The following is an 11,357-nucleotide window of genomic DNA, read 5'->3' as shown; positions in this document are numbered from 1 at the left end:
ACGGCCCAGCCTCACCCTCGGAGCCCAGGAGAAGTTCAGGAAATCAGCTGGAGAGCTGTCCACTCAGTAATGCCTCCCAGCCAGGAGCCGATTCCTAAGTCAAGTGGACGTGGCTTCCAGGGGGTGGGGCGGGGAGGTGCCTGTGCAGAAATGTCCGCACCCACCCTGGGAGCTGCTCCTCTCAGGGGATTTGCATCTCCCCTCCTCCACCCCAGGAAGGACCCTGAACCTCAGGCCAGGCAGAGCCACCACCCCTCCGCCTCCTCCCAGCCCCCAGCCCCAAAGCGCTTTGAAGAAGTTGACGCACAAACAGGATGAGAAATACACCACAAAAGCAGAGAAGGGCCGAGTTCTCTTGACTTAGGGGTGGAAGCATCGCTAGATAATGTGGGGTTTCTTTTTATTGTTTATCACTTTCTTTGAATTATATTTGTTCTCCGCCTCCAAAAAATATTGCATGTGATGACTAAGAATATAAAATAAATTACCTTTGCCATAGGCTGCTGGGTTTATTAGCCCCTTTCAAGCTCTTCACAATGTAAAGGACAGGCTGACCTAGAGTGATCTTCCTCCAGTCAGCTCCCTCCTTGCTAGCTCGGTAACAGGAGCTCTGCTATTTGTGCATTGAACAGCTTAACCCTTTGGGTTACCCAGAGCTCTGCATCCTTTCTGGGCTTTCTTTTGGGAGAGTGTCCGGCTTTGGGTTGGCACTCTAAATTTTAAGGCAGCTGATTTATGTTATCCATATCATGTGTATATTAAAAAAAAAACAAAACAGATTAAAAAACAAGCCTAGGAAGTAAAAATGGAAGAAACAACACAAAAGTTAAATAGCTTCAGAGGTCAAGAATTTGTTTGGATGAGGTCTGCACATTGAAGGTCTTGTCAAGGGGGGCGGTTTACTCATTTTAAAGAGTAAATGTCAATAAACAAACAGAGTCATTCCCCCCACTCCATTACATGGAGATCAATTAGCGATATAGGAGCCATTGCACGTTTTCTTTAAATGCCTGACCAAACCAGTTATTAAAGGTGAGATCTAAGTCTTCCAGGGGTGAAGCAAACCCTTGGCTGTAATGATCAAAGGAGCAGAGGTCATTGTTTCGATGGGGTGTTTGCTGTTTACTTGCAGTCAGGCACTTGACATGTTCTTCCTTATTAGCAGGCCTGGAGCCGTCCCGGAGGGTGCAAATCGTTTCCCCCAAATCTGGATTCCACAACTCTCCTCCTCCACACAGACGAATGCCCCCGCAAGCAAACTGCACCCCTTCCCCACCCCCAGCCTGTCCAGAGTCACCGAGGCTGCTGGCAAATGGTTTTTCAGAGCAAGGTAAGCACCACGGAGAACCGGAGGCTGTATATTTAAACAATTACCGCCCGTGTGTGTCTCTGCGTCTTCTGCCTGGTCTCGAGCAAGATGGTGTCATGTGTGCATTTTACATATCAATGGCAGAGGAGCCTGTTTCCAGATGGCTGTACCTATTTCAAAGCCACCTTTTTATGCAGAGGGAAGACTGTGTGACCTCCCTCCAAGTAAATGTGTTTTGTAAGCCCTGGGAATGACTGCTTAAAAAATGGTCCTGGGCTATATTTCACGTCCAGTCCAACGTGTGCTGTGTGCACAGCTGTTCCGGGCTGGCATGTGAGAGCATATTAAAAGGAAGATTACCATTTCCCATTTTTTCCCCCTTCTGAAGGCTCGATATGCATATATGAAACTTGTGGGAAAAAAAAATAGACATAATGAGACAAGGAAGCCGGGTCTCCAGGCCCTCGGCGGGGCACATCTGGAGTTTGTAGCATTCTAGAGATAGTTGCTTATTCCCAGGAGCCGCCACCGGGGTGGGAATGGGAGACCGGTCTCCATGGTAGCCTCCCTATCGCTCCGCGCCAGGTGTGAGCGTGTGTTATTTCTTGGAAAGGCTGTCCTCTGAGGGAGTGGGGAGGGGAGAGGACCGGAGAGGAGAGGAAGGAGAAAACAGAAGGGAGGTAATTAGGCGCCCCCTTGCCCGGCGGAGCGAGCTCAGGGGCGGGTACTGGGGGGGCGCTGGCGGAGTCAGATGGTGCGCGGCGCCTTCTCCGCGCCCGCCAGCTCCTGGCTTGTTTCTACGGGGATGAGACCAGGGAGGAGAGGCCCTGGGGTCAGCAGAGACGCACAGATAACAGCACCAAGCAGGAGCGGCCTGGGAAGGCCCTTGCTACTTGCCTCCTAGGCAGTGTGATGTTGGCCTTGAACTGACAGCCTGAACTCTTGCTGGTATTTTTCCCAGTTAAGAAATCCGCAGTGTTTCCAACCTCGTTGGCTGTTATGCAGGAAAAGGCTTCATGGGGTAGCATTTTTACTGGTCAGCCGACTGGCTGATCTTATTCCTGTTTAGTGGAGAGAGAAAGTGGGGAGTTAGGAGCTGTACGGACCTGCGTTACAGTAAGAGGCCAGTCAGGAGCGAGTCTGGGACATTTTCCCAGGAAGAGAGTTCGTTATAGTTTCACGGCTTCATGAGATTCACGGATTTTTTTTTTTTTTTTTTTTTTTTTTTTGAGCTGCAGGACTGTGAGGTTTGCAAATGCCCCGTGTAAAACAATGCCCCCCAGGGGAGAGTCAGGGACAGGAAGTGTGAGGTCCAGCTCGAGGCCACCCTAAAACAGGCTGTAAACAGCAGCTGCTTCTATTGTGCGTGCCAAGTGCTGCCTATTAGTTGAGGTCTCCTAACTGCTTGTTTCTTTCTCTTAAACCAGATGTGACCAACAGGAGTTTTGTCAGTTCCTAGGTGGATCCCAGATGGGGGGAATCAGGGGACGGAAGCTGAGGGGCACACGCAGGGGTGCGGGGGCCCAGGCAGGAGAGGGCTGTCTGCCCTTTCTTGGGTGCTTGGTCTTTTCCATCTCCACATCTGATCTGCCGTCCTGCCGCCCAGCTCTCTGGATACAGCAGCTGAGGCCAAGTGGGGAAGTGACGCCTGGCGTGTCTTATCTTCAAGCTCAAACGTGGGCACCTGGGGGGCGCAGGGCACACTTGTGGAGGGTAGATGACGACTGAGGAGGACTCAGAGGGGCCACGATTAGGGCGCCCCAGGTGGAAGCAGGACGAGGGTAAACAAAAGAACTCCATGCCGCTGGGACCCTGCAGACCATGGGAGATGAGATACAAGGGCGCTGGCGGGAAAAGACAGAGACCGTTTCACGCGGCCACACCTGGCACGGGGGTTCATCAGTCCCGGGGCTGGTAGGGAGGAGCCGTCATCGTCAGAGCCCTAGATACGAATCAAAAGCACTGTCTGAAATAAGTTGAACCCTAACGAGCGCCGGTGGGTCAGCAGCACGGAATGGGGAGATCGGGGAAGCAGAGGTCTCCCCGAGCTCATCCTTGCCCCTGCATTAAAGCGTGTGGCCCGCGAAAAGACCCACAAGAGCAGCCTCTGTCTTTCTGTCCTGTCCTTCTCGTGGAGATGCGGAGAATCACTGTGAGACTTATCTCCTGAGGTGCTCAGCTGTCCCACTGTGTCTGACAGCTCTTTCTGTGTTACACAGCAGTGAGTTCTCATCTACAACTGGTAGAAGTGAGGTGGGTGTAGCCATTCTGGACAGCAATTTAAGAAGCGTATATTGTATATTTTATATGCCATGACGTGGCCATCCCAACGTACGCCAGAGAAACTGTTGCATACATCCATGTGGAAACACACATGGGTAAGGACGCTCCTCATAACATTACTTGGGGTCCCAGGGAGCTGGAGGTGACATAAGTCTCCATACGTTGGGGAATGGATAGGTGAGATGTAGCAGAAGTGGTAAACACCATGCAGCAGTGAAGCAACGGATAAACCTAGTTCCTTAGAAAGAGTGTTGAATGACAAAGGAAGATGTAGAACGGGATGTATGGCAAGATATCATTTTAATAGAGTTAGGCAAAGCATACACACGCTAACAACACTCTATCATTAAGATATGTATGTCTCCAAGGGCAAATTCCTAACACTTTAGATGAGTGTCTATTGGGTGGGGAGAGAGGAAGGAAACAGGTCATGGGGATCAAGGATACAGGGAAAAAATCGAAATAAAATTAAAGAAGGGAGGGGGTTTTATATTGACTAATTATAATAATGTGCCATGAAATGAAGAAACAATGAACTGAACCCTGTACCTGATTCCTATGCATTAAAATTCTCTCCCTCTCATCCATCCACCTACCTATCTAATACCGTAGTTTCTGTGATAAGAGCTACTGTAGAAATGCATGAATGCATATATAATATCCTCAACAATCAATCATCAAACACTCTTTAAGCCGATACTATATGCTGAGTACCGAGGGGCCTGAGGAAGTATATGGGGTTGTCCTTGTTCTTACCGTGCAGCTTGGAATTAACAGTGTACAGTTCAAAACAGTTTATAATTAAGGCCCAAACTGTGTGAGACATACCACATGAGTTGCATGAGATTGGAAAAAAAAAAAAACAGAAAAAGATTGTTGGTGAGGACGGTAGAAGTCAGGAAAAATTAATGTGGAAAGAAGCTCCGTCCTGGGCCATGAAGGATGGTGGACTTGGCTTGGAGGAGGGGAGGTGGTCTTGGCGCTGCCCTTGGAGCTGCCAGGCCTCGCAGATGGGCAGGTTTGAGATGTGGAGAAAGTGCACGCCTCCCCTGTGGCCCGGGCGGCATTCACCCCCTGAGAACTCTGCTGTTCTGTGTAACCTCTTAGGAGCCTGCTCTGGGCGTGGGCACTTGAGTAAGAGTGCAATTTGGGATTTGGCCAGGAGGATACATCTGCCACCTCTGAGCTCCCTTTCACTTTATTTTCCTCCTATACTAGGGGCTGCCTCCCCTGCTTTCTCCTTCCATAAAGCAATGAGAAAGGGGCACATCTTAAAGTGACAGCCCTGCACTGGCAGCATCACATAGAAAATTCTCACTCCGCACACCTTCCCAAGATCATTTTTCAAGATCTTTTTAAAAATCAAAATCATACTTGCATGAGTTGAAAGAGTCAGCCAGTCCCCTGAGGTGTGTTAGAAAAAACACAAAACAAAAAGACTCCAGGAGTCCCAAGCCCCTTCCCTCTCCATTTCTCCTTACTCAGGGGCAGTTACTTGGAGCGAGGGTGAGAGAGTCCTTTTGTGTCCATTTCTGTGTTTCTATTTAATAGGGTTATAGTGCTTCTTCTTAATTTTTCAGTTTTAGGCATTTAAGATTTAGCTTTCTTTCCTCTTCCTCCTTTGACACAATGAACATTTCCCATCCCCACCTTCCCAGTGGAGTTCATATTATAATTCTGATTAAATGAATATTCAGAGTATGTTACTCAAAGCTGAGCCATGTAGTAACTACAATGATTTTTCCTTTTCCACATAACTTTTTGATCTCTCTGGATCTTAACTGTCCAATACAATAGCAGCTAGCCACATGGAACTTTTGAGTGCTTGAAATGTGGCTACTGTGACCAAGGAATTAATTTTTAATATTATTAAAATGTTACAATAATAATAATTATTATTTAATTATTAATTCGTTTACATCTAAATTAAAAATGGATGGCTTTTGGAAAAAAATTAAGTATGTATGGAGCACTTTTGGTATGTGAATCACTTTTTCAACTGCAGATTTAATGAAAACTAAATACAGCCAAAATCAAGTATTTCTGAGAAATTTCAGTGTGCAAACTGAGATGAGCTATAAATGCAAAATACATACTGGACCTCAAAGATTTAATATGAAAAAGAATATAAAAATCTCAATAATTTTATATTGATTTTATGTTGAAATAAGGTTTTGGATAAATTGGATTAAATAAAATATACTATTGAAATTAATTTCAGCTCTTTCTTTTTTTAATATGATTGCTAAAAAATGTAAAATTACATATGGGACTCTTGAGGGTGCTGCTCTGAATTGTAATTGTTTTGTTTGTTTATTTATTTGGTTTTCCATGCATTTGTCAATCCCTGATTCTATGCCAGCGTTTTAGATGTCTCTTGAGATAAGCATTCACAAAGGACATCCTGTGTCTTACTCTTCTGGGGGAGTCTGTCTGGGAGTCCTCTGATGAGCTCCTGTGCAGAGTGGCTACTGTCATTCGGAGGTCCCCCTTCATTAATGGCCTGGGAAGTCCCTTTATTGTTCTACTGTGTTGAAGCCGAACCCTGCAACTCGTATCTTCTTCCTCCTTGGTTCATTCCTTTGTTTTATGGAACAGACTATCCCACAGTTTCCTAAGAAAAACTGTAGGAGGAGGTTAATTTTTCATATGTCTGAAAATGTCTTCCTTCTACACACACCCTTGACTCATAGTTTGTCTGGGTAGATAAGTCCAGTATGGAGATCATGTTAGAAGGCATTGCACCATTCATTGTCTTTGAGCTCTCTGTGTTGCTTTTGAGAAATTCTAAGTCATTCAGTTTCTTGTCATTTGTGCGTGACATTTCTCTCAATCTCTCTTTCAATCCTTCTCTCTCTCTCTCCTTGCAGAATCTTCTTTTTCTCAACTACTGCTGTGATGTTTTGTGATAACGTGACTTGGTGGGGGTCATGCCCTTCAATTTGGGGAAATTCTCTTGAATTACTTCATGGGTGATTTCCTCCTCTCCATTTTCTCTGTTCTTTCTCTCCAGAACTCTTTGTTATTTGGATAAACAGATGATTGTTGGTCTGTTTGAGTCCTCTAATTTTCGTGTCTTTTTAATTTTCCATCTCCCACTTTTGCTCTCCTTTCTAAAAAGTTTCCTCAGCTTATCTTCCAAAACGTGTGCTGAGTTATTCATTTATACTACTGTTTATTTAATTTCCAAAAGCTCTTCTTTTGCTCTCTGACTACTTTTTCTTTTTAATAGCACTCTGTTCTTGTTTTATGGGTGTGATATCTTCTCCTTTATCTCCTCTCCAAGGACAATAATGATTGTTTCGCTCTTTCATTTTCTTTTCCTCAGGTAGCCTCTGTTTCCTCTAAATCCCCTCTCCTCTGTGTGTTTGGTCTCTCTCTCTCATGCTGGAGGCTTCCTCAGAGGTCTGGGAATCTGGGATTGTTTGCGTGTTTAGGATGGGGGGCTAAAATCTGATTGGAAGCTGTGTGCCTGTGGACGGGACCTGCTGAGAGGGACCTTCTCTGTAGGGTGGTGGTGGTGGGGAAGGCCTGCTTTAGGTCTTCCTCTAGAGCTGGTCAGATTTCTCAGAGGAGAATCTGTTCGCCTCTTGCCCAGAGGGTAATATCCTGGCTGTCAGCATTCTGGGAGCTGAACTGGGGAAGAGGGCTTGGTATTTCAACATTTAGCAAGTGTACATTCACCAAACCCTCCTATTTCTGTAAGGCACTGCAGGCTGCTATTGGCTGCCTCTGCCTGTTATCTGTTGCCATTTCACGACTACCTCAAAACTTTGTGGCTTGGAATAACCATTTTATTTTGCTCACGATACTTAGGGTGAGGAGTTTGGTAGCTCGGCTGGGTGGTGTGTCTCTGATCACGCGGCCTCGGCTGGTGCAGCTTGGATGGAGGGTCCACTTACATGCTGGCTTCTACTCCTGTGGCATGGCGGCCCTGCCCCGCCACCATGGTATCTCACTCTCCAGGGCCTTTCTGTGGCTTGGGCTTTTCGCTGTGTGGTGGTCTCAGGGCGGTCGTACCTTTTACATGACTGATGACTTCCAACTGGCAGGAAGCAAAAGCTGCTAGGCCAGTGGGGAGCTGTGCCCAGCGCTGGCACAGCATCGATTCCTGCACATTCTACCGCTCAGAAGTTTTAGTCTGTCTGCCACCCATGACAGCTTCAAGGATGCGAAGAAATAGACTCCTCCTCCTGGAAGAAGAAGGCCACATTGCAAATGAACGTGGGAGTTGGGAGATTTGCCATCTTTGGAAAATTCACAACTACCCAGCTTAGAGCTGATTAACAAAGAAAAATTTGGGACTTCCCTGGTGGCGCAGTGGTTAAGAATCCTCCTGACAATGCAGGGGACACGGGTTCAATCCCTGGTCCAGGAAGATCCCACATGCCACGGAGCAACGAAGCCTGTGTGCCACAACTACTGAGCCTGCGTGCCACAACTACTGAGCCTGCGTGCCACAACTACTGAAGCCCGTGCACCTAGAGCCCGTGCTCCACAACAAGAGAGGCCACCGCAATGAGAAGCCCATGCACTGCAACGAAGTGTAGCCCCTGCTCGCTGCAGCTAGAGAAAGCCCGCACGCAGCAACGAAGACCCAACACGGCCAAAAATAAATAAACAAACAAATAAATTTATTTATTTAAAATAAATAAATTTTTTAAGAAAGAAAAATTCTAGTGAGCATGATTTTCACTGATAGGAATATTTATCAGTTGTTTCCTCTTTATAGCTATTCTCCATAATGTCCTTCCAACATTGTTGAAAATATAAATGAAAGAGTGTGTTAAACTTATCCCCTGCTTTGGAATAAGTTTATTTCATAGATAAACATTTGCTCTGAGTCTTCAAAAATGTCTTCTTTCTCTTTTCATATGCTCTGTGATTTTTATTGTATTTTATTTTTTTGATTTGTTTTTCCCTTTGGAAGGAGATCTATATTTATTCATTTTGGAGATTTGAAATGGTTTTATCAGCAATTGTACTGGTTCTTTTTCTCTTAGTCCCAAAGGGGGAATTTTAATTTTATATTTATTTGGTAGTTTTATTTTCCTTGCTTGGGGAATCTATTCAGCTGGGATAAGTTGGTAGCAAACTACTGAGAAGGCATGTTTGCCTCAGGAAGTCACTGCTTTTTCAAACAGCTTCTTTGAAGCCTCTTGTGTTGGAGGTGTGGATGAGGGTCCCTCCTTCCCCAGGTGCCTCCTGGGTGGCCAGCAATTCCGTGTCAGGCACTGGTGTTGTTGCCAAACTGCTCTCATTTGCTACCCACCAACTGTCCCACAGTCCCATCTGCTTCCAGATCAAGTTTGAGAATTTCCCAGGTCTTTGAGGGGGAATTTTATCCATTTGCTTCCCCCCTGGCTTTTCTTTGTTAGGGTTGAATAGTGCTTGTCAGTATTTGGTGCGTCATTTTCACCTGCACCAAATCATGCCAACTTCTTCAAAGTTTCTAACCCCTTGATACCATTCTTCTTTTTTTAAAAAATAAATTTATTTATTTAATTTATTTGTTTTTGGCTGCGTTGGATCTTCGTTGCTGTGCACGGGTTTTGTCTAGTTGCAGCGAGCGGGGGCTACTCTTCGTTGCAGTGTGCGGGCTTCTCATTGAGGTGGCTTCTCTTGTTGTGAAGCACGGGCTCTAGGCACGCAGGCTTCAGTAGTTGTGGCACGCAGTCTCAGTAGTTGTGGAGCACGGACTTAGTTGCTCCGCGGCATGTGGGATCTTCCCGGTCCAGGGCTCGAACCCGTGTCCCCTGCACTGGCAGGCGGACTCCTAACCACGGCCCCACCAGGGAAGCCCCATTCTTCTTTATTTTACGTTAATGTCTTACACTTTTCTCCCTGCTTAGCATAATTCTGTGATCTCTTAGTGGGATTTGGGAAAGGAGGGGGCATTAACATGTCAGCTCAAATTGCCGTCTGCAAGTGTTATTGGTCATTTTGTTCTTGGTTTTCGTCAACCAGGTTTACAGAGGTGTGCTCCAAAGATTGGATTGTGCTTGAAAGAGTGAATATTTTCTTTTCTAGGGTTAAGAAGAGATATTATCTGTCTCTTGATACATTGAGATGTTATTCTCAATCCTGCACTTTAAGATCTTCTGGCAGGGGTCGGGAGGGCTTTTGACAAAATGCTGATGTCCAGGCCACACTATGATTTGATTGGCCTGGGATGGGGTCAGTCATCAGCTTTCATAAAAGCTCCCTGGGTAGTTTTGGTACTGAGAGTGCTGAGAACAATCGCTCTTAAAATAATGGGTAGGTGCATGTCCTAGGTCTGTGAGTGCCTTTGGAATAAGGAAAAAGGTGGAAAAGGAAATAGAAATAGAAATAGAAGAGGAAATAGCAGAAAGGAAGACATGATAGAGCTGAGGAAAAACAGTGGGATTTAGTGCTGATTGCAAGCTCCACAGGTGAATGTCTGCATAACCTCACATTACCTCTTTGGGGCCTCATTTCATTCTTTATAAAATAGCAGTAATGACACCTACCTGTGGCATTGATGCAAGACGAAATTGCATGTCTGTGAAAGCAAATGTTTGTTATTTATTTATTTATTTTAAAAAGGAAAGAAAGAGAGAAAATGTCTTGTTAGAATAGGGAGAGAAATGACATGAAAGAAAATAAAAATCATAAGATTGAGAATAATGATATCCCTTTTGTTGGCTACCTGACCTTGGCATGAATTTAATCACTTATTTTTTAATGGTGAGAAACTTCAGGGGACAATCCAGGAAGGGGGTCCAGAGGGGCCTTAATTTGGGTCTCAGATCTTTGTGTGCTTCCTTAGCTCTAGGGGCAGTGACAATTCTAGTTATCAACTCACAGATTTCACCCTCATTAAATGTGATTCATATTGCCTGCCTATCCTCATAGTTCCTGTGATTCATATTTCCTGCAATGTAAACTCAGGATTGGTGAGCAGGTGGTGCAAGTCCTGAAAAAAATCTTGCAATCTTTTTTATAAAGTTTGTACAAAGACCTCATGTTTTACTAAAGGCAAAAGAGGTCTCTAGCAGGAAGCACCCGTTAACCTCTGTAGTTTGCCTTCTTAGGTTGATTCCATAAATAACACATTCATAGATTTAATTAATATGTTCTCAGTACTACTAGATTTTGTGAGAAAACAAGGATCCTGCTTCTTCTTTCCCTTCCTCTTTGTAGTGAGTTAAATTATGCACCCCTAAAATATATATCCACATCCTAACCCTAATGGGGTATTTTCTCTGACACCAACAAATTCTCTAATTCTAAACACCAAAAGTGGGTGTTCAACAATTCAGTTCAATTCTGACTCTAATTGCCCCAAATTAGTACAGACCCCACAGGTTAAGGGCCTGGAGACACCAGAAGCTCGAAGGGGTAAGGAGGGATTTGGAGTATTTGGAGGGACCACAGTTCTGCTGACACCTTGACTTTGGACTTCTGGTCTCCAGAACTGTGAGAGAACAAATGCTTTTGTTTTGAGCCACCAAGTTTGTGGTTATTTGTTATAGCAGCCCGAGGAAAGGAATACACCCTTTATTATACCCCTTTCCTTCTTCTCCTTCTTCAGCTTAATCATAATGTTTAAGAAATTATTCTTGTTCTCAAGAGAGATCTAATTGTGCTGGAGTAAAGCACACCTATCGCAGTGGAAGTTAAATGGTATGCAAGTTAAGTGACCAAATAGGACCACAAGATGGGGATGCCACAAGCCACCAGGTGACCAAGAGCTAAGAGTGCATACAATAAGTACAGGGAGGTCAGGGACTTTTTTGGGCTC

Source organism: Physeter macrocephalus, chromosome 15 (assembly GCF_002837175.3).
Source record: "Physeter macrocephalus isolate SW-GA chromosome 15, ASM283717v5, whole genome shotgun sequence".
Classification (NCBI taxonomy): domain Eukaryota; kingdom Metazoa; phylum Chordata; class Mammalia; order Artiodactyla; family Physeteridae; genus Physeter; species Physeter macrocephalus.
The sequence above is the reverse complement of the archived record's forward strand: the minus strand, read 5'-3'. Positions refer to the sequence as shown.